At 34.2% G+C, this 24281-nt stretch overlaps 1 protein-coding gene and 1 long non-coding RNA gene across 3 annotated transcripts in view; one reads left to right on the top strand and one right to left on the bottom strand.

Annotated features, from left to right (window-relative positions):
• LOC126739056 (uncharacterized) overlaps nt 1-24281 on the top strand; it is a 782471-nt gene that overhangs the window by 125031 nt on the left and 633159 nt on the right. The window lies entirely within an intron of this gene.
• Nucleotides 10474-11381, bottom strand: LOC126739075 (uncharacterized). Its single transcript, XR_007661541.1, has 3 exons — nt 11071-11381; nt 10869-11012; nt 10474-10614 (listed from the first exon to the last, which is right to left on the bottom strand). It is a non-coding gene; the product is annotated as an uncharacterized LOC126739075 (long non-coding RNA).

Here is a 24281-nt window from a genome sequence, read left to right as displayed (position 1 = left end):
ATGTTAAGTTAGAATGGGTTAAATCATTTTTTAGCTTTAATTTACGCTTTATCCAACAAATCAAATATCTACTACAGGTAATTCTTCTGTCCAAAGTACCAAAATATTACATAATTGTCAAACAGATTCTTACCTTGACGCTAATTTTTGATAGAATTCACATCATCTCACTACACTTTTACCGGCTAAAGCCATAAACAATATTACACAACGTGAACAATGAAGTCTGGTTATTCGGCAGGGTTGCCGCTATTTGTCTATTTTCTTAGAATTTAAATTAATTTAAATTCGACTTTTTTATTCAAAGAAAACTACTAAGGGTGCCAATATTTGGTCAAGTGCCAACAATTGGGTGTTTTACCCTATCTAATAAATCGATGCCTCCCATATTCTCATCGTAACTATTGCGGGTTGATTAATTCTAATATATTTATTTTCGGTCTTTGACCACCTTTTACAACTACCCAGGGGTTCAATACCAGAGCAGGAGGAAGCAAAATATACTGGTTTCGAATCAAACCATTTAGTCAGAATAATTTTTCCATCTCCTTTCTTGAGTGAGTCATGTGATCCATGACCCAATTTTTTTAATTGATTATCAGTTTGCGGAATTGCATTTTTGGGAATTGTAGAAGCCATTATTGTACCAGCCAAAGTTATTTGTCTTGACAAAAAAACATTAATCAAAGATATTGAAGTAAAATAACGGTCAGTATACACTGATACTCCTATCGGCAAAGTTTCGGTCAGCTTCAGCACCATTCTGCCACCTACGTCTAGTTTTTCTGGTGTTTTAAATAGCGATGATTCGACAGATGATCTTTTTCCTTCATAGAGATAAAAGTCCAATGGAATTTCCCACTGGAATTGACTTACCCCTAACAAATTGTCGCATTTTTACTTGGCCATGAAAAAGAATAATTTGTTCATCTATTGACACTGTTTTCGTTCGTTCATTTAAACGGCATCCTCTTTGCACCATGTCCAATAAAGACCTTGCTTTCCACAATCTATCTATTATTTTTTCTTCATTGGTAACCCTCTCATCTTCTACAAGTTTTACCCGTGATCGCAATATAAAGCACCGATTTCTTGAAATTGTGTCTGAAACAATGGATACTCTTGTAATTCGCGCCCAGTACATCCTTATTCTCGGTAGACCATAAATTCCAATCAACATGGAAGCTCCAAAGAATTTTCGCAATTCATATTCAGAAGTTTCAAGGGAACGGCCTGTCTCAATAACCTCACGCAAAAATGTGAAAAGTGCCATTTGTTCAAAGAAAGTGTCAGAAATGTATTTTCTAAGGTATATACTTGGTTGATTTAACTGAGTGGAAATGTTCTCGTTTTTAAAGTTAAACTGGAATGGTTCAAATTCCCGGACACGGGACCAAGTTTTTTTATAGCTTGGTAAATAATGGGCAAGAGGCTCGTCATCCGAAGAATCACTCATATTTTCTGCCATCTCCATATCCTCTATACTTTCTAATCCATCCTGTTGATCAAGGTTAATATTAACCAAATCCAAGTCCACATCTATGGGTGATACCTTTACTAAGTCTACCATTTGCGGCACTATTAGATTACTAAGAGAGAATTTTTTTATTACACATGTTTTATGTGCTACCTGCCGTCAATATATAACAATAAAAAAGCAAGAACATTATTACATTTAAACCCTTAACATTTAAAAACTAAATCCTCATGTATCATATATGATACCTGGGGTCTGAGGAGGTTATTAAGTCTTATTACTCCATATACATGCAAAAAAAAATTAAAATTTTTAAAAAACCAAATTTTATTTAAGACATGTAAATATTTTAAAAAATGTAAAACTAAAGACTTTGCAACGAAATTACTCGTAAGTACATTTTTTGACTTAATGTATTTTACTTGTAACCCGACGATATAATCAGTAATCACATCGTTTATGTAAAGCGAAAACGGTAAAGAATTTTTAAGCAGAATAACAATAATTGAATCCGATTGGTAAACTGTGCACGTGGCACGTTTTAAAGGGCTTTAAAAACAACATCTATTTTACATTACGCTTAAGTTTTTAATTAGATTTTTGTTTAAATAAAGCAATTAATTATTTTTAAAATTATTTTAATTATAGGTTTTAATTTTAACTAGAAAAACTTCAACGTTCAAAACTTTAAATGAAATTCCCTCAATTGGTTTAATACTTGTAGGGAATATTTATTTATCATTTACATTTATAATTTGTACGTATACGTTGTAGTTAAGTATTTTATTTACATCATTAGCATACAACTGAACCGATTATTTCAGAAACCCTCTATCGACCAAAAATATCAAAATGAAAGTAATCTCAAAAAAATGTCTATAGGTAAATATTATTTAGTAAATGTCATTTAGTGCAGAAACCCCTTAAATTGCACCATATATGGAATTTTTGTGGTAAAATCAGATTCATGCTTATTTGACACCCTTGCGCGTCGTACGACGCGTGAAATACACGTACCTAGGTGTTATTATTTTGCTAGTTTATAGTAAAACTGTATATAAGTTGGTAGCATTAAGAAGTTTTTATTGTTTTTTTGGTATTAAAGTGTTTGTTATCAAACGAAATACAAGGTGTCCAAATACGGTATCAGCACTTTAATGGTGCATTTAATCTCAGACGTGACAACGCCGCCACTTACGGTGGGAGTTAAAATGTAAACGGGTTCAAGGAATTTCAGTTACAATGGAGCCGTTTACCGGAGAGCAATGCGCATTTTGTGTACGTGCATTTTACCAAAACAATAATTTAATCGTGACAGCACGCCTTCTCGCATCGCGCTCATTACCAATTACATGATATTCAATTATCACCTAGTCCTGATGTTATTAGAAAATGGATCAGAATATTTAAAGCTACTGGATCCACAGTGAAAATTCATAATCCAGGCTGCCCACGAATCGTAAGAAGTGCAGAAAACATCGAACGAGTACGTCAATCAGTCAGAGAGAGTCCAACCTTATCTGTACGGAAGCGAAGTCAGACGACTACTCTCAAAAGATCATCTTTACATAAAATTTTGACCAAAGACTTGCGTCTGCATGCATATAAGATACAGTTAGTGCAGGAATTAAAACCGAGGGATTACAATACACGGTTAGAATTTGTCAATGAAATGATGGAACGATTCGTCGATTTCAATAACATTTTATTCAGTGATGAGGCTAATTTTCATGTAAATGGCCACGTAAATAAGCAAAATTGCAGATACTGGTCTGACGTTAATCCTCGCAGAAAACACGAACGTCCACTGCATAGCCCCAAAGTGGTCGTATGGGCTGCTATGTCTGCTGATGGCATAATTGGGCCGTATTATTTTATTATTGGCCATACGTCAAATTGGGCAATTGAAGCTGTTCAACAATTATTCCGCAATAAAGTCATTTCAAGAAAAAGCAATATTAACTAGCCTTCTAGGAGCTCGGACGCATATTCATTAACTGCACCCATTATGGATATCTCGGAAAGCCAAACGTTGCCTTGATAACTTAGGATAATATAGATAAACTTTACATCTATACCGTCTGCACTTAACATGATTATTTTTGTACAGGGTTATTCATTATATTTTGACACCCATCTACAGGGTTAATTAGAAGCAGTAAAAAATGGAACACTCTATAAATTATTGACTTGATTGAATAAAAGATCTTTTTGTTCTGATTTCAAAAATATATAATATGTTGACACTTGTTTCAGCCGTTTTGAAAATATTCCAGTTTAATTTAATTTACTATTATACAATAGATATATTTGGTAAAACAGCTTTAACAACTTACTGACTAGTTTTTGTTCTAAATGAAATAATTTGGATGCAGTAGCCATAACTACCGTTGATAAACGATTGCCAGTCAAGGCGCACTTGACTATTTTACCAACTATTTCGCAAATGAACGGAGAATTTTAAACTGGAATATTTCAAAAACGGCTGAATCAAATGTCAACATATTATATATTTTTGAAATCAGAATATAAAGATTTTTTATTCAAGCCAATAATATATAGGGTGTTCCATAAAAAAAAGTATAGGTTACGTAATTTTTTATATTTCCAAAATCTTTTTTTTTCTGTTGACATCCCTAAAAGATAATACATATAAAACCCTAAAACTTTTATATTTAAAGTTTTTGTTCTACCGCTTCTAATTAACCCTGTAGATGGGTGTCAAAAAATAATGAATAACCCTGTACCAAGTAATGCGACTATTAAACATAATATCAAAAACTATTGTCTGTAATTTGACTTTTACTTTTTAACAAATAAAACTTATATAAATTCCAACTAAAAGTTGATTAGGTATGTATATTATTTCTTATGTTTATTATCTCCTAGAAGAACGTTCATTTCAACAGATTTGTTTAGAGCATGAGGTGTTTTTATTTTTTTTTTATCCAATGTATTAATTTTCCGGCCAGCTTGTTGCAGTCTTCTCCCTGATAGTTTTATTCCTTCGGGAAACTGAAGTCGGTTAAACAGAAATTTTCTTCCCTTTTCTTTGACATTTGGTCTTTCGTGCTTCTGATGGCAGACCTACAAATATGTATTGTACAGGGTGGCCAAATAAGAATGCGAGGTACTGTATCTGGGAAACTATTCATCGTAGAAGCTTGCGATAAAAAAATTTATTACTAAAATGGCCAAGAGAAATGGGAAATATTTTCAAGTTTCTAAAATGACCGCTAGGGGGCGCAACTGCAATTTATCTAGAAGATGGTGTGCCAATGTTTGACAGTTTGTTGCTGTTGAAAGTTGTTTTGCTTCCTCACATAGGCTTTCGAATCGACTTATTACTTGTGAGACCTTTTTACTGTCATCATCAATTCGACTTTTGTTGATATTGAGTTGAAGCCTAAATTCTCCTCTTTCGATTCTGGATGTTCCCAAATGCTCGATAAATAGGCCTTTCGCGGGTTGCTTGATTGCATAGTTTGCTGTCCCACTTGTTGGCATAAAAATGGTGAAACATAGCAGGATGTTTAATAGCGTAATTCCATGTTTTGGATGTCGGCTACGCTGAAATTTTGGATCGTTCCTTGATGTTGTTACATTGCTTTTTACTGTCTCTGCGGGTTGATGATAGTCTTGTTCCTTTTCGCATGGTAACGGGCTTAATTTTGTTACTGCCCTTTTTGTTTCCGTATTTCCTTTTCGGAGGGTGACTACTCGAACTTTGTTGTTATCACTTGGGTGCACTTTGGTTATTTTCGCTAATGGCCATCTTGCTGGGTTAATGTTGTCTTCTCTGATAAGCACTACTGTCCCTATTTTCAGATTCTCTTTGTCTTCTTTCCATTTGTATCGCATTTGTAGTCTACTTAGGTATTCTGTTGACCATACTTTCCAGAAGTCCTTCTTCATTTTTTGAATTAACTTCCATCTCTGAAACATAGAACCATTTATGTCTGTCTCTGACCATGCAAATGGGCCTACTAGTGGCCTTCCAATTAAAAAATGACCTGGCGTGAGTATTGTCTCATTGTCTGTAGCGTCATTTATTGCATACAGTGGCCGAGAGTTCAGGCACGCTTCAATTTGATATGCTAACGTTGACAATTCTTCAAATGTTAATGTCATTTCTCCAATGATTCTTCGTAGGTGGTGTTTTGTTGATTTAACCCCAGCTTCCCACAGTCCTCCAAAGTGTGGCGAGGAGGGTGGAATAAAATGCCATTTTGTCCCTGTGGTGCTAATTGCATCTTGTACTTCTTGTGTTTCAGTTATTTTTAGTACTTCGTCTTCTATGTGATTTGCTGCTCCGACAAACGTGGTTCCATTATCACTGTCTGTGCATTGTCCTCTTCGTGAAATGAATCTTCTATATGCTGCCAGGAAAGTCTCTGTGGTCATGTCACTTACTATTTCAATATGAATTTCCTTGGTTGCCATGCACACAAAAATCGCTATGTATCCCTTGTACGATTTATGACCTCTTCCTTTTGTTGTTCGGATGAATATGGGGCCTGCGTAGTCGATTCCAGTATGAGAAAACGGGGGTGATGGTGTGACTCTTTCTTTCGGTAGATCTCCCATTATTTGTTGTGCTGCTTGCTGCTTATATCTGATACATTTTATGCATTTGTTTATCATTGTTGCAATTGTCCGTTTTGCATTGATAATCCAAAATTTCTGCCTAATGTAGGCCAAAGTTAGTTGGTTTCCTCCGTGCAATGTTTTCTCATGGGCATCTCTTATGATAAGTTTTGTTAGATGGCTATTTCTGGGCAATATGATTGGATGTTTTTGATCGATTGGTATATTAGCATTCTTGAGTCTTCCTCCTACACGCATTATTCCATTTTGAACCAATATTGGGTATAGGTTTTGTAATTTGCTTCTTTTGTCAATTCTTTTACGTTGCTTAAGTATTTTGGTTTCTTCTGCAAACTCTGACTCTTGTACACCTCGGATGACGGCTTGTAATGTCGATTCTAGTTCTGCTGGACTTAGATTTTCTTTTGGAGAGTCTTTTCTCATTCTTCTACATACTGAAAGAACTCGTAGCATTTTAGTCAATGACGAAAAACGGCTCCAATCCTCCCCTTGTGTAGTTATACATGCTTCATGACAGTTGATCTTCTTTAGTCCTTCGTCAATTTCGGGGATTTCACTGTTTATAGGCCATTCTTCTCGGTTGCACAGCCAATTCGGTCCTTTCCACCATAATTTTGATTCTCTTAGAGCGGTAATTACCATGCCTCTTGATATTACGTCAGCTGGATTATCTTGAGATTTGACATGGTTCCACTTCTGCGCTGGTATTAGTTTCACAATTTCGGAGACTCGGTTGGCGACGAAAGTGTTCCATCTTGTAGTATCTCCTTTAATCCAGCCTAGTGTGATCATTGAATCTATCCAGGCATAGACTTCTTTGCATTCTATTTTTAGGGCCTTTTTTGTTTTGTCCATTTATTTAGCGAGTAGTACGGCAGCACATAGTTCTAGTTTTGGAAGGGTAGTCCGGTTTCTTGCTGGAGCCACTTTGGATTTGGCCTGTAGCATAGTAATATTAATCTCATTTCCACTCTTCGTTATACTGTAAATTACTGCACCGTATGCCTTTTCGGACGCATCGCAGAATCCCACCAGATTAATTTCTTGGTTGTCGTATTGGATCCATCTTGGAATTCTGATTTTTGAAATGCTGGTTGTTTCTTCTTGAAATTTTTCCCACTTCTTGTAGGGTTCTCCTTCGACAATGTCATCCCATGCTAATTTTTGAAGCCACAGATCCTGAATGATTAGTTTTGCTCGAATGGTAAAGGGTGCTAACCATCCTAATGGGTCAAATATCTTTGCGATTTCTGACAGCATCTGCCTTTTAGTGTTGCTGGTTCTTGTTATTGCATTGACTTTAAAATGGAAGCTATCATCAGCTGGACTCCATAATATTCCTAGTGATTTCTTGACCTCTTCTTCACCAATTTCAACAGTGCTCTTTTCTTTTAGCTTTTCTGGGAGTTCTTGTAGAAGGTCTTTGGAATTGCTGGACCATTTTCTCAGTGTAAAATTACCAGATTTTAGTAATTTTATTAGTTTATTTTGAAATTCCTGTGCTTCCGTGACACTGTTAGCACCCGAAAGTACGTCATCAACATAAAAGTCTTCCAGGATAATCTTCGATGCTTTTTTAAAGTTTCTTTGTTCATCTTGAGCTAGTTGGTGAAGAGTTCTTATGGCTAAGAATGGTGCCGGGCCTGTTCCGTATGTTACTGTGGTTAATCGGAATTCCTGTAGTGGTTCATCTGGATGCTCTCTCCGGACAATGCTTTGATATTCCTGATCTGCACTATCCACTTTTATTTGTCTATATATTTTTTCTATGTCTGCTATAAATCCAAGTCTGTGTTTTCTCCAGCGTAGTAGAATGTCTGCCAGGTCATTTTGTAATCTGGGTCCGGTATGCATGTTTTCGTTTAAACTTTGTTTGTTGGTCGTTTTACATGATGCGTCGAAGACTACTCTAAGTTTCGTAATTGTACTTTCTTCTCTTGTGACAGCTTGATTAGGTATGTAATATTTTCCTTGATTATAGGCGTATTTGGGCACTCTTTCCATGTGCCCAAGCCTTATGTATTCTTCCATAAATTGTCGATACTGGTCGTAGAGGCTCTTATTTTTTACAAACTTTTTCTCTAATTGTTGAAATCTTGCTATGGCTCGGGATTTTGATTCTCCTAATTGCGGTGGATACTCTTTGAAGGGCAGCTTCACTGTATAACTTCCATCCTTGTTTCTTTTTATTGTTTTTTGAAAGAGTTCCTCACACACTTGGTCTTCTGGCCTGATTTGCTGTTGACATGAGACTTCTTCTATTTCCCAAAATTTGGTCAGTTGATTATCTTCTTCTGTTCTTGATATCATGCTCTTTATTTGTAGGTGTTTACTCTTTTCACTGATGATCATTGTTTCAGAAATAATCCAACCAAATTCTGTTTTTTGTCCTATTAGTCCATCGCGTTTTTTGAGCCCTTCTAGTATTATTTTCCCGTGTTCTTCTGCTTCTAGTAGTACGTCGATTGGCCTCGTTGTATTGAATGTGGGGTCTGCCAGAATAGTATTTTCCCATTCTCCTGCGTCTATCTCGTTTAACGGTTCATTCGGGAGCGCCTTCGTAATCCTTGGTAATACTAGCAATTCGTATGTAGTCGCTGGGAAATCTTGGCCTTAATTGGACTTTTATTTTTGACTTGGAAACACTTGATTCATTGTCGCCGACTCCTCATATTTCGGCGCGTATTTTTTGTCTTGGTAAAGCTAATGCTTGTGCAGCCTCTTCAGAAATAAATGACGACTGGGAGCCTTGATCAATTAACACTCTTAATAAATGGGACGTGCCATCGTATGATGTGCCTTGTATTAGCGCTGTAGCCAGTAGAACTTCTTTTTTATCGGTATTGTTTCTTTCTTCAGCTGCGTGGTGAGTGTTTTGGGGGTGATTTCTTGAATTGTTGTTTCTTGTGTTCGATTCATTGTATCTAGAGTTGACAATATTGGGCCTAAAGTTCGGTTCGTTGTTTCTCCTGAAGCTGTTTTGGTAGTTCTGTGGCCTTGAGGTGGAGTTTCCATTTCTTGCGTTTGAAGTGGCTTGTCGGTCTTGATGTAGTAAAGTATTGTGGGGTCCACTGCAGATTTTGCAGTTGCTTGTTGCGGTGCAACTATCTCTCGAATTATGGCTTAAACATCTGGTACATAGTTGATGATCTTTTATCATCTTCATTCGGTCCATTGGTGATTGGCGCAAAAATAGATTGCAGCGCCAAATATTATGTCCTCGGTAGCATAGTTGGCATACTTGATCTCTTGGGAATCTATCTTTTTTTTCTGAGTTGAGTGCTTGAAGTGACTGAAATCTTCTTTTTAAAAATTCTAAAATGTCTTCTACTTAGAACATTGAAAGGCTAGAAGTAGCATGCCGTGGAACTATGGACAGGTTTGTTTGCTTGCAACATCTCTGATGCAATGATGCCAAATGCTTATAGATAAATGGCAAAAATCACTTTATAATATCATAAAAATGTTCAGTTGTTTCCGAAGGCTCAAAACAATACTACTGCTCGCCTTTAATAAAATATCAAGTATTTTTTTTTAAATAAATTTGATAAAATACTCTATATCAAAGTCAATATTAACTTTAAATAAATGAAAATAAAATACGAAAAAACGAGAAAACGGTAATGGCATCGCAACGCCGCTCGATCGCATTGTTGTTGCCACTGATACAAGCACTCTCTACCAGTGACGTCGCAACAAATATTTACCTGATAAATTTTTATTAATTATTATAGAGTTTGAGTATTAGTAATATTACCATTTATGAGCTATTTATGTGTTTTTTTAACGAACTTCATTAGAGGAAGGTCCTAATAAAAGGCACCATTTTTGTCAAAGCATTTTTATGGAAATTCAATATTTTATTAATATTATAGATTTCTTAATAAATCATGTTTTAAGACACAAATTATTAACATTTTGCAAAATTTTATTGTTATTATTATATTGGACAAAACTCAGTTTTACATCACTTACTTTATATCACATAATATATACTTCTATGGTGCTGACTTTTTCAAAGGGACAGTATTGATTCAGCGGAAGAGTTAAAACTACAAGGATGTTCAAATTGTGAAGGAGTTGCAGGTTTTTTATAGGTTATAAGATTTTTATTATGAGTATGACAATGGTTTTAAGACATTTAACAGTGACCTATATAATACCTAATACCAAATATTATATCATATTAATTTATACTAAAAAACAAAGCTTACCTAAGAATAAAGACTATGTACAATAGATTAGATTAGTTTATTAGTAGTAATATACAAACAAATACTTTTACAAGTCAAACAAAATATGTAGTATGTTGGACTTTTTTGAAAATCATGTTATTATTTCTTAAGTATTTAAATAATGAATTGAGACATCTAATTCAATTTCTTTGTGGCAAATTTGTTTATTGCAATCTTCGAATTTTAATTTTTTGTTCTTTATTTTTTTTCCATAATTTGGTAACAAGTGATTTAGCTTTTGAAACGGTGGAATCATCAGTGCTTAGGTCCTCAGGATATCATTTTGATTTTACCCTAGAATAATATACATAAAAATATAGTATTACCAAAATTAAAAAGAAAAAATTAAAAAAATGTATTATAATAGTCCAATTGATCAATAAAATGTATGTTATTATAAAGAATCTTTGTAATATCAGACATTTGATTAATTGCATTTAATTAAACAAATATAACACAATAAAATACTATATCACTTTTAAATAAGATATATAGAATAGGATGATACATGGCATAAAACTAGTAGTCTATTTTGAGTGTATTTTTACCTTTTCCTTGGCAGAGTCAGGGAATGTGTAGCAGTTAAACAAAAACGGCTTAGATGAGAAATAGTAATTGTTGACCTAGACCCCTCGGTTACTGTAGAACTATTAATCTCAGATGCAGTTATTGTTGATGATGAATGATCAGATCTGTAATTATACAAAATTTGGTGTATCAAGAATATTAATCTACTTTAATTATCCATACTTGTCTATATTAGCTTCACTGTTTGTACTATATACCATTTTGGAAGCTAAAGAAGTTTTTGCACTCTTTAGGAAAGCTACCCCTGCAGCTTTGAAGGATAAATCACTTGGTAAATTAACTGAATTATCGGCTGCTGTGTTTTTAACCAGTGCATCAGAAATCCTAGTAAAAAAATAGTTTTACATACATACCTAATTTAATAAGTATTAGGTATAAATAAAGCTTATATGAGTAACACTAATCCTTTTTTTGACGATTTTTTTATACTAGAAAAATATATTTAAAAAAAATTACCTTTGAGGTAGAGCTGATTTTTTTAATAAAGTCTGGCTACTGATAATATTATCTTCCTTATATAAGAAATCACTTCTAAGAATGTGATCTGAACAAACAAATATGTTCTGTTTAATTGTGTTGATTTCCATTAATAAAATCCATTGTTCCCTTTGGGCATATATTAGGCAATCTATGATAAGTATTTGATATTTAACCAAAAAGCAAAAAAACTTACAGTAATGAATTAATATGTGGTGAAAATTACTATATATATTATTGTAAGTTGCAATGTGATAAAACAAAAAAAAAAATTATCGACCAAATTTTAGGGAAAGACAAAATTAACTTTATACATAGATATCAATATCTAAATAAATTTCAAAATTCTTTAAAGGTAATAAAAAATTAATAATTTCATCTATGTACCTAATGTCTATATTAAAAAAACATAACTATACATAGATAGGTACATGGGTATTAGGTATGTTTTCTTTCTACCAAAACAACAAAAGAAAAACATAAAATCCTGTAATAAAACCAGGGACAAAATTCTAGTTTTATATTTTTTATAGCCTATTGATAGATGAATATGTTCAAAAAAATATTTAGATTTAAAACTATAAATATTTTGGTATTTTACGCACACTTTCACATTCAAGTTTTTATTAGGTTTATCTATAAGATCCCCTATTCTACGTTTATGATGATGGTTACCCCATGATGTGATGTTATGATGTGTTGTGAAGTATCGGTACTTACTTGTGAAAAGAACAGCTTGAATCACCTTTTTATCATGATGCGGCACAAACGACACAAGTTTTTCCCATCCTAGCAATTTAAAAAAACACTAAAATGTGGCCTTTTTCTTTTTGAAACCGAAAATTAAAGAAAATACACGAATCCCGAAAATAAACAAAAAGCCGTTTGACAGATGACACTACGCGTATGGCTCAGGCGCTTAAGCTTCAGTGTTGTCGCTTCAAATTTTTTAGAAGCAGTTTTAGGGATAATAATGTTAATAATTTTGTTTTTTTTTTGGCTTAAGGATATTATATTTATTCTTAAAATAAATTAATTGTAGTATTTATACTTTTTATTTTAAATTTTCCTATAAAATACAACACAAATAAGTTAAATTAACGTTATAATGGTTGTTAAAATATAGCTAAAAATTTCCTCCGTTGGAAATTTGCGGCGACTTGACAACAGAGAATCGGCAAATATGTTTGTAAACAAAACACCCCTCTTGCCCCTGTGCACATGTTGGACTCAAACAAAGTTGTTGTTTACTAATTCTAGCCTTTCAATGTTCTAAGGTCTTCTAGTGTGGCGACTTCTAGAGGGTCTTCTAAAGTTTGCTCGTAGATTTTTGTCGTTTCCTGGTCCCATTTTCTGCATATTATTCTTCCTACTATCGGGTACCACGATGACGTGTCGTAGCCTAGATTCTTAATGCCTTCTAGGCATTCGGTTGTGACATCATACAGTTGTTTAAGTTTTGGCACTGATTCGTACGTAATTGTCGGAAACTCATAAATCTTGTCTACTAATTTTGATACAATGAGACGTTTGTTTTGATATCTCTGCTTCAATAAATTCCATGCTGCGGGGTAGTTTCCATCTGTTGCAAGTAGGTGCTTGATAGTGCTTTGTGCTTTGGCGGCAACTCCTTTGTAGATGGAGACAGCGTCGTGAGCGGCTGCTCCTGGTTCAATTAAAAACTCGAAGGACCATGAAAAAATCTAGGGCTTTTCCCTAAACCTTTTTTTATTCCCTATTACCCTATAGCAGCCTCACTATAGGTTTACAGACAAGGGTGGCTTGGCCGTAATAGGTTGAGTAGAGAACCACGTGATTGTAGAATTCAATACTGGTTTATTCACAAAAATTAACAACTATTTATATCAGTCTTAAGATAACAATTCGAGGTAATTATACAAATCAAGGTGAGCATCGTAATCATGATTTTAACTATTTACTAATTTCGACCTTGCGAACTTATAGCAAACGTGAGCTTAAAATCCATCGCAAACACCTTGACCGGCTAATATAAACAATTTTATATAAATATGTATGAATATTTAAAACTACCAAAAAATGTAAAATATTTAAAAAATGTCGTTTAGACAATCTAGAAAACTGATGTTTCTGTAAATTTTGCTGAATTAACCTAATAAAAAAATAGCTGATTATTAAAGTAGAAGTAAAATCTGTATTGTTGTGACGAATTCATAATGAGTTACTTATTATATGGGGTATTACGTCACTTATAGCAAAAATCAATTTAGAATTTTTTTTTTTTTATTTTACACGCTCAACAATTGAAAAGAAGAAGAAAATAGACTTATTCACGTATTTAAAAGAAATATGAACTTAAATCTGTAACGATACCGTTCGATATACTTAATTTAATTTAAGTTCAATATAAGTTTTAAATACAATAATACTTGAGGTATAATAGATTTTTTTATATACCTAGGAGCTGAGGTTCAATCTATTAATCTCTGAGCTCGTTTCTTCTTTTCAATATCCTACCTAACTTTGTTATGAATATTACAATTAAAAAAAGGTAAAAAAAAAAAAAAAAACAACAAGAAGACCTACTTTTTTTTAAAATACCTAATTTTAACCAACGTTTCGGTAATTATATCTACTACCGTTATCAAGGTAATTAAAGTAAAATTAAATTAAATTAAAAATAAAATATACTTATCTTTCAAATTTTCAGTAATGCAGTCTCATCAAAATTTCTTTTCGTTAGGTAGTTAGAAGTTAGGTAGGATATTGAAAAGAAGAAACGAGCTCAGAGATTAATAGATTGAACCTCAGCTCCTAGTTATATAAAAAAATCTATTATACCTCAAGTAAATTATTGTATTTAAAACTTATATTGAACTTAAATTAAATTAAGTATATCGAACGGTATCGTTACAGATTTAAGTTCATATTTCTTTTAAATACGTGAATAAGTCTATTTTCTTCTTCTTTTCAATTGTTGAGCGTGTGAAATAAAAATTTCTAAATTGATTTTTGCTATAAGTGACGTAATACCCAATATAATAAGTAACTCATTAAAGTAGAGACTAATCCGAACCTTTTTTATTTGAATAGTTTTGCTGTATCTCTAAAAATAAAGTGGTGGGGGGTGTTCAAAAGTTGGCTTAAAACACACCCTGCATACTAAAAACGCCTTCGCCGATTTTATCAAACTTGGGCTAGTTGAAAAGAGCTATTATTAAGCTACGAATATTATTATATTTCATGTTTTGTTAGTTTTACATCTCGCCGCTAGAGGGCTTTTTTCGGCTTTCTGACACAAATGACTAATTTTCTCAAAAAACTTAAATGCAATGGTATACATTTTTTTATACAAAAAAATAGCTTAATGACGCCTAAATATGCTTGCGAAAACCGCATCTTAATATCTTCATCCTAACCTAAAATTTAGGCCAAAGAAAATTTTATATGGAAATCCCTTAATATTTATAAAAACTACAAAATAATTTATTTCGAATTTCTTTTATAATGTAAGTTGTGGCCCTATAAAGGACCGATTTTAAAAAGAAAGGGTTTTAAGTTTTAATGCCCCCGTAAATGCTCCAATGCTGACCATCACGCTCTATGCATTGCTGAAGCCTCTCATGGGTAGATAGAACTGCAGCTTCAATTTCGGCTCTCGGTATGGTATGTATTGCATTACGAATGCGGTTTTTCATATCTTCTCTAGTCGTAGGCTGAGTCTGGAATACAATGTCCTTTAACCGCCCCCATAAATAGAAATCAAGACAGGTTAAGTCTGGGGATCGCGGAGGCCATGGAAACAGGCTTCCTCTTCCAATCCACCGCTGTTGAAAAATGTTATTAATATGCTCTCACACATTCCTAGCAAAATGTGCTGGACAACCATCCAACTGCAAAAACAAATTTTGCCAAACTTCCAGTGGGACATCTTCCAGCAACAACGGTAATTGATTTACCAAAAAGTCAAAAAAAACATTGCCGTTTAGAGATTGCTCAAAAAAATATGGTCCAATAATGTTGCCTCCAAGTATACCACACCACACATTTAAACTCCAGCGCCCTTGGTGCTGAACTTCGCGCAACCAATGCGGATTTTCTGCAGACCAATAATGCATGTTATGCAGGTTGACTCTACTGTCACTATTAAATGTGGCTTCATCGGTCCAATGAATTTTAAATAAAAAATCTCTGTCCTCGCGTATCATGCCTAATATCCAATGGCAATAGTCCAACCTACGGTCAAAGTCTGCTTCTTCCAATGCCTGATGTAAATTAACATGATATGGGTGCATTCTATAATTATATTAAAAAAAAAAGCTGAACTTAAATAAATCCATATATGGCGATGGCTATTAGAATTTACCTATTGTCCTTCAAAATATTTTGAATCGTTGTTCTTGATATGCCTAATTCAAGGAATAATGCTCTTGTGCTAACATGAGGATTTCCTTCAATATATCCCAGTACGCTGTTAATATTGTCCACATTTCTTCTAATTCTTGGCCGTTGAAACCTAGGCCGAAAACTACCATTGGCTCGTAAGTTCGCCACTAATCGGGGAAAAAATCCAACATCGCAAGGACTTCGATTTGGATATCGAGCAGCATAAACTCTTTTTGCTACTGCAGCATTTTGAAGACATTCAAAATAAGCCGCAAGCATATCAACAGCTTCATCGTTCGTAAAACGCATTTTGCAAAAACCAAAAATGCTCAAGTAACGTAAAACTTTTGACAACTTACTATTGACAATTTGAGGAATGTTTATAATTTGAGTAGACATTTATTTTGTTGCATTCCATGGCCTGCTTTCTAATAATTATTTTTTTCGTATTATATCCATAGTGAATATATAACATAAAATAGGTCTGATTTTTGAAATAAGCATTATTAATACTTACTTTTTGGTGATATTAGGTAATATTTTTAAAAATGGTAAATTTTGTTTTCAAAAGTAGTGAATTTTAAAAAATTCCAAAATAATTAGTATAAAAAAATTAAAATTTAAGGGTATAAAATATATTTTAGGTTAGGAACAAGATATCGAGTTGCGGTTTTCGCAAGATTATTTAGACATCATTTAGCTATTTTTCTATGAAAAAAAAAATTATATCAACGCATTTAAGTTTTTTGAGAAAATTACTCATTTTTGTCAGAAAGCCGAAAAAAGCCCTCTAGCGGCGAGATGTAAAACTAAAAAAACATGAAATATAATAATATTCGTAGCTTAATAATAGCTCTTTTCAACTAGCCCAAGTTTGATAAAATCGGCGAAGGCGTTTTTAGTATACAGGGTGTGTTTTAAGCCAACTTTTGAACACCCACCACCACTTTATTTTTAGAGATACAGCAAAACTATTCAAATAAAAAAGGTTCGGATTAGTCTTTACTTTAATAATCAGCTATTTTTTTGTTAGGTTAATTCAGCAAAATTTACAGAAACATCAGTTTTCTAGATTCAAGATTGCAGTTGCGCCCCCTAGCGGCCGTTTTAGAAACTTGAAAATATTTTCCAGGTCATTTTCTTGGCCATTTTAGTAATAAATTTTTTTATCGCAAGCTTCTACGATGAATAGTTTCCCAGATACAGTACCTCGCATTCTTATTTGGCCACCCTGTACAAAGAAATAGTGAGGGGGATTGACGGATGCCCTGCGATGTCAAAGGTTAGAGGGTGGACATACGGCAAGTACGTAGAACCCCCGCTACAAAGGGTCCAATGATATGGTGTCCGATAATTCCCACGAATACATTTGTTATTTGGGGATATTGTGTCCGAGTATGAACAAAGCGATGTTCATTTTCTTGGCTCCAATACCGACAATTTCGAACAATTGGTTTATTGTTGAGGGTAAATGTACGTTCATCGGTAAAACAAATATTTCTTAAAAAATTCCTATCATTATTTGCTCTTTCCATCATTTCAAAACAAAATGCCATTCTTCGCTCTTCATCTCCTACCTGCAGCTCTTGATGTTTTTCGAATTTATACGAATAATATTTGTGTTTTTTTTTTTAGTGCGAGATACCGTTGCATGATGTTTATTTACCTTTTGCCCAAGAACCCTCGTACTAACCATATTATTTTCCTCCACACTCGGTAGAATATTAAGATCTCTATTCTCTCTTTTCTCGGCTCTATTTTCGTTGTCCTGAGTTGAACATTTACAATTATTTATTACGGTACTTTTGGACTCGAACTTATTGACAATACGTTTAATAGTTGAAATGGACGGAATGGGCTTGGTGGGGAAATAAACTGAAAACATTTCAGATACTGCTCTAAAACTGTTTCCCGCATAATGCCACTTAATTATGGCTATTTTTTCGTCGATTGAATAATTCAAGACTGCCACTGATTTATTGACACTTTTCCTCACGTCAGTGACAATATTCTTTTTACTGGTGCCCGTTTGGTTTTACCTGAACCGAAAATTTGGTCATTTTGCAATTACATTTAATTGAATAATTCAAGATTCGCTTATTAAAATTTTTTGAAACTTTGCACGAGGGTTTGTCAGATTGGTCTCTTCAAAAAGTTATCTTACATTTTTTCTGTAAAATGTACAGGGAAGCCAATAATTGACTCCCTTAAAATTTACATGGGTTTTCCTATGTTCCGCTCGGCGACGTACCACCATTAACGTGATTCTGCAGTAATTGGAATAAAGACATGAGCGTCGCGTCGCTCCTCTGTGTATTCTAAACTGTCTTTATCAGAGTTAAAGCTAATGGTTGAAGAGCTGTTATCATCATCACTCTCATGACACATAAGATTTTGATTTGTGAAAAATATCGCATTTAATTTTTGATAAATTCTAACCACGACTACTTATTATATAGCTTTATACAAATCGACTAAGAAACTGAGTTTTCACTTAGCCACTTACCACTGCTTCTGGACATAGTCTTAGCAAAGCAAGTCATTAATATTCTAACAATATGAAAAGTAAGTATGCCTAACTCCGAATGTATCCTGTCGATTTACAGAGATTTAAAGGGGAGAAATGGCTTGATTACATGTTTTACTTTTTTGCGGAAGTAAAGAAATCAAAGGAGAACAATACAAAATCTCGGTCTCAAAAAAATTTTTAATTTGTTAGAGTGTACACGTGTTTCGCTCCTAAGAGCATCATCAGACCTAAAAAATAATGTAAACAAAACCAAATAAAATTACAAAAAGATCTTAAAGTAAAACAAAAAAGTATACCTCAAGAAGGATAAAAACACTGACCCGACTGGGTCAAATATACACACACACTGAACGGTAAAATATAAGTTTAAAAAACTGACGTCAAAAATATGTAAAAAACAATAACATAGAAGTTTAATACAAGAAAATAATAAAATAGTATGAAGGAACTATCGAGATTTGAACCTACAACCTTGCAGCAAGACTGTTACTGTTTGCTGCGTTGACCGCTAGGCCACACCGTTCATGCGATAGCTTAAAAAGAAAGGAGGAAACTACAAGATGTTATTAAGGAGGAAAATTCAACAAGTGTACAAGAACATTTAGGTCTGGTGAACAAGTTTAAAGCCACCGATACTGTCGAGACCAAGTCAGCGTTTGCCAATCATTTATTGTCAACAGGTCATAATTTTTCCTACACCAATAATGTGGCAGTGGTTCATGACTGCCAGAAGGGCAAAAAGCTGGATCTTCTAGAGAAGCTAGAGATTACAAGAGCGAAAAAGAGTCCAGGTTTAATTTGCGTTAACGACGTGTTCAATTTTGAGCCGGGACTCATTTTTTAAGTCTGATGATGCTCTTAGGAGCGAAACACGTGTCACCACTCTAACATATTAAAGAATCTCTTGAGACCGAGACTTTGTGCTGTTCTCCTTTGGTTTATTTATATCAAGGTCTATTTAAGAATATGGACGACTTCTTTCAAAGTAAAGAAAGATTATAGAAACTGTAATTGGAATTGTCAAAACAGTAGGTTGCCAGAGGTAGTTCTGTGTATAGGTCTCCTGATGGACTTGTCAAGCTTCACCGGGGGTTACCAGAGCCCAATAGCCTTAGAAAAACCGATAAGGCTCTCTGGTCTAAAGAACTTAGTCACTCGGTGCACTGAAACTGAGGCGCGTGAGTGATGGGCATTCCCCGACCACATGGTCAACGGTTTCATCCTTCTTTCAGCACCATGGTATTCAGGGTTGTCCGCAATACCGATGGTATGGAGATGGCTTCTTAAGTGACCTGTCACTAGCCGAATTTCGCATTTTTTAGGCGTAGTAGATTTTTGGTGAGACAGGCAGAGGGCCTATACCAATTATGGGTTTCGGCCCGTTCGGCACATTCCCGGATCCCAGTCTGTCAAGAGAGTCCGCTTCCTCATTACCTGCATGGCCTGTGTGGCCAGGTACCCAGACGAGCTGGAACCTGCAGCCAACCTGCACCAGTCATTTCAGGACTTCAGCTCTGTTATTCATTCTGGAGCCATCTGTGTACCAGATGGTCCTCCTATTTAGCAATGCAGGTCTGATGGAATACTGCCACTCCTCTCTGCCTGCAATGTGTGCCACGAGGAAAGATTACTTATTTTTCTATTTCAGGTTCGGAATAGTCATATATTGTTAGCAACCTTGTGCTCTGTACAAATCGGAGCTGGAGAGCTGGAGCTAGGATTAAGGGCTGAGTTGAAGCATGAAAAGTGGGTAGTTTATCTTCTTTTTTAAGAGAATCTCCTCTAAGATCCCTGCTTATTAATTGAAAGCTGCCATTTGGTAAAAACCAAAACAGTCTTAGGGTCACTAAAGATTTATGTGTCAAACACTTACCTGCCAGACTATGGAAAACTGAATACTAATTGCTTATTTACAATCTTTTATAATTTTTAAATAAGTTTGAAGGTCTTAATGATTTTTGAAGATTCTCACCACGAATGTTTCTCCACCATGAATTGGCGTCACCTGTTCAGTACGAGAAAAACTTCTGACAACGTAAATTTCTTTAGTTGTCATTATGTTCTCCAGATACGGTAGCACATATAACCACTGATATTCAAAATTGTTTCTCAACAAGTGAATATATAACTGCATTATTTTTGGATATAGAGGGTGCATATGACTTAAATATACTAAAACACAAATTAATAACTTTCTTTCTTATACCAGAAAATTTTGCACAATCTATTATTTCATTATTTTGCGTAAAACAAGTTTTCATAAGAAATGCTCACAATGAAATAGTTGGCTCTATATTCGAGTATATGGGTTTACCCCAAGGCTCAGTTTTGAGCCCTTTTTTTCTTAACATGTATACTAGCGACTTACACACCTTATTATTTAAATTTAGTTTAGTACAGTATGCTGATGATTTTTGTATATACAGTATTGACAAAAAATATGACCAATGTTGGAACAGTTTGTGTGAGATGTTTAATATTATTAGAAACTGGTCAGTCATAAATGGTTTTGAAACATCTATTAAAAAATCAAGTGTATGTATCTTTACACATCACAATACTCCTAACATAAGTTATATTTACTTAACGAATGATATTAGATTACCTTACATAAATGCAGTAAAGTATCTAGGCATAATTTTAGTCAAAAAACTTAATTGGAAACAACAGATCAACAGTATCATTTCTAAATGTGAACGAGAATTAAATTTTCTAAGATATGTCACTAAAATTTGGTGAAGCTGTGATGTATCAACAGCCTTAGTTTTCTATAAGAGTTACATAAGATCAATTATTGACTATGGATCCTGTCTTTATGGTTCTGCTTCAAATAGTTTGTTACAGAAAGTTGATATCATACAATATAAAGCTCTGCGCATTAGTTTAGATGCTATGTATTCTACTTCTATACGGGCACTTTTAGTTGAAGTATTGGAACCTCCTCTTTATTTGCGCGGAAGCATGCTAAGTGCTAAGTTCCTTATTAAACACACCAATTCCTAAATACAAATCTTTTATATGAGGTAAATAAATTAAACATTCAATATTTAACAAATAAGTATTGGCTACATAAAAACTCCCCTCCGTTTTGTAAGGTTTTTCGGGAGATACAAGCAATATTAGATTTAATTATACCCTTTGAATTAACAAAATTTGATTTTTTCGCTGCTGAAATATGCGTGGTTAAATATCCTTTACTTACTGATAGCTCCATATTAAATAAAAACATACTTAAATTAGAATTATCACAACACGATAAGAATATACATATACAGGGTGTCCCATTAATGCGATAACGGACGATAGCTCCTTATACAGTGATACAAAAAAAAATTATACAAAGTTACTTTACTGTCTAAGATGCATAACATACATACAGGGTGATTGATAAATGATACACAACTTTTTTAATTTAAATGGAACACCCTATATTTTATTGCATTTTTGGATTGCTTTAAAAATTCTGCATACCTTTTATTAAGCATCGTCTATACCAAAACTTACCCGTTTGTGAGATATTTAATATTTTATCAAAAAATCGACGTTTGCACGTCTCCACAAAAACAAAAATAATTCACTCATTTGAGATTCTACAAGCCAAATCAATTTGTAGGTTGTTAGTGCCTACTTACACTTACTTTATGGTCCTATGAGAATTTGATAATATTCTACAGGGTGTTCGCAATACTCTATCCAAAACCAAAAAATGTAAACAACCATATCTTATTTTTCTCAAATGGAATGACCCATATTTTTTTATCTTAAAATGTACACAATGTGATAAGCTTTCTTTTTTGTTAAGCATGTCCTATACCTATCTGTAATAGTTAACGAGTTTTTTACACTTTTTCCTAATTTCGCCCTTAAAATCCACAATAGTCGCGTTTTAATTTAAAAGAAGTTTGCTTAGTTAGCCATGGAAATAACAATTGAGACAGAGAGATATCCGAATGCGGAACGACATCCAAATCGATTGGCATTTGAAAGACTAAAGGAGAAATTTGAAAGAACTGGAAATTTAAATTATGAAATGTCACAAAGACAAAAAACAGGGTCAAATCTACAAAATGAAATGCTTGTTATGCAAGCCCTAGTAGAAAATCCGTATGTCTCTTGTAGGCAAATTGAAAGGCAGTTGGACATTAAAAAATCCACTGTTAATAGAATCACCCGGAAACATACATTTCATCCATATCACGTACAGCTTGAACAAGAATTAAGCGATGAAGATTTTGCTAATCGCCGAAACTTTTGCCGCTGGGCTTTGCATCAAATCCAACTGCAACAGTTTTGACTTTGTGTTATTCACTGATGAAGCGATATTCCACAAAAATGAATTTGTAAACCGACACAACTTCCATTATTACAACAATGTAAATCCAAGGCATGTGATACCACTGGATCATCAACATAGATGGTCACTTAATGTATGGGCTGGTATCATTGGGACAAAGCTTCTTGGACCATATTTCTTTGATGGGGCAGTGAACGGTCAGAACTTTCTACATTTCTTGCAAAATGAATTCGAAGAAGAGCTGGATGATTTACCGTTACAAACAGTAAGACGAATGAGGCTACAATTAGATGGAGCACCTTCTCATTTTAGCCGTGTTGTGAGGGCCCATCTAAATGACCATTTTCGAAATAAATGGATTGGTAGGAGAGGACCAGTTGCTTGGCCGGCCAGATCTCCTGACCTCACAAAATTCGATTCTTTCTTGTGGGGGTTTGTGAAAAATCGGATTTATCAAAGGCCTGTTACCACCAAAAACGACATGAAGCAAAGAATTCGGAATGTTTTTCAAGAAGTAACTAGAGAAATGTCACAGAAAGTAAGCAGTTCTTTTGTTAAACGAATTCGTTTGTGTGATCAACACCAGGGTGGACATTAGGGTGGAGCGAATTTTTGATTTCTGGAATTTTAATTACTCTGTATGCTTAATAAGTGTCTATTGTAGTCGTTAGTAAGCCAAAAAAAACTTAACGTCAGAAAACAACTTCTTCGGCTGCCGAAAGTGCCTTAAAATTTCGGAAATTATTATGTTTTTTATTAATTTAGCGAATTATTTATTTCTTAAAATTTAACCAGCCTGTATGTTTAAAAGGTGCCTATTGTACTCTCAAGTGAGCCAAAAAAAACTAAACGTCCAAAAACAATATCTTCGGCTGCCGAAACGTCCTTAAAATTTCGATAATATAGAATATAGAATATAGAATCCCATCTATCTTTAATTATCAGAGGGAGCCCAAGACCCTTGAATCGTGTGAAAATTTACCAGTCGTACAGTTTAAGAAAATTGAAACTATTTTACCATTAGTTGATCTAGAAACCGTAAGTACCGATGCAAATTATTTATATGAGATGTATCAAGGAATCTCTACTGGGGTTTTAAAAGACGATTGGGCTCTAAAAGCGCCAGGGAAATTGTCACACTCTAGATGGCTTACCACAGCCAATAGAGTCCTAAGGTTACACGTTGCTACCAATGAGCCCTCTCAAAACCTTAAAATGTTAACAGAGTTTATAGTAAAAGAGTATGCCGTATGCTGGTTTCAAATTAAATGCCATTGGTCATGTAAGGCTCAGCGCCCACAGAAGTGGCGGAAGTCTGGCAGCGGCGTGGTTCTGGCGAGTGGCAATAGAAAGATAATGTAAATGAATTAAGCAACGCACACTGAGATGGCGTGGTAGCGGTGCAGAAATGGCACGCCATATTGTAACCACTAGTGGTGCATGGAAAGCGGCATGCCAGTCCGATCTCGTTCGTTGTTTTGAATGTTTTCATAGTTTTGACATGAAAATGCGGGATGATTTTGAATTTAATGTTCGCTTTGTCGAATTAGTTGAATTAAAACCATGTTTATATGATTATAATCGACCTGATTATTGCAACAGAACTGCACAAGATGCTGCCTGGAATGAAATCTCGAAAACAATTAAGGAAACAGGTAATTTTTAATCCAATAATTTATTATAATAAGTAAGGTTATAGTTACAACT

This window comes from Anthonomus grandis, chromosome 8, assembly GCF_022605725.1.
Source record: "Anthonomus grandis grandis chromosome 8, icAntGran1.3, whole genome shotgun sequence".
In the NCBI taxonomy this organism is placed as follows: Eukaryota; Metazoa; Arthropoda; class Insecta; order Coleoptera; family Curculionidae; genus Anthonomus; species Anthonomus grandis.
The sequence above is the reverse complement of the archived record's forward strand: the minus strand, read 5'-3'. Positions and strand labels throughout refer to the sequence as shown.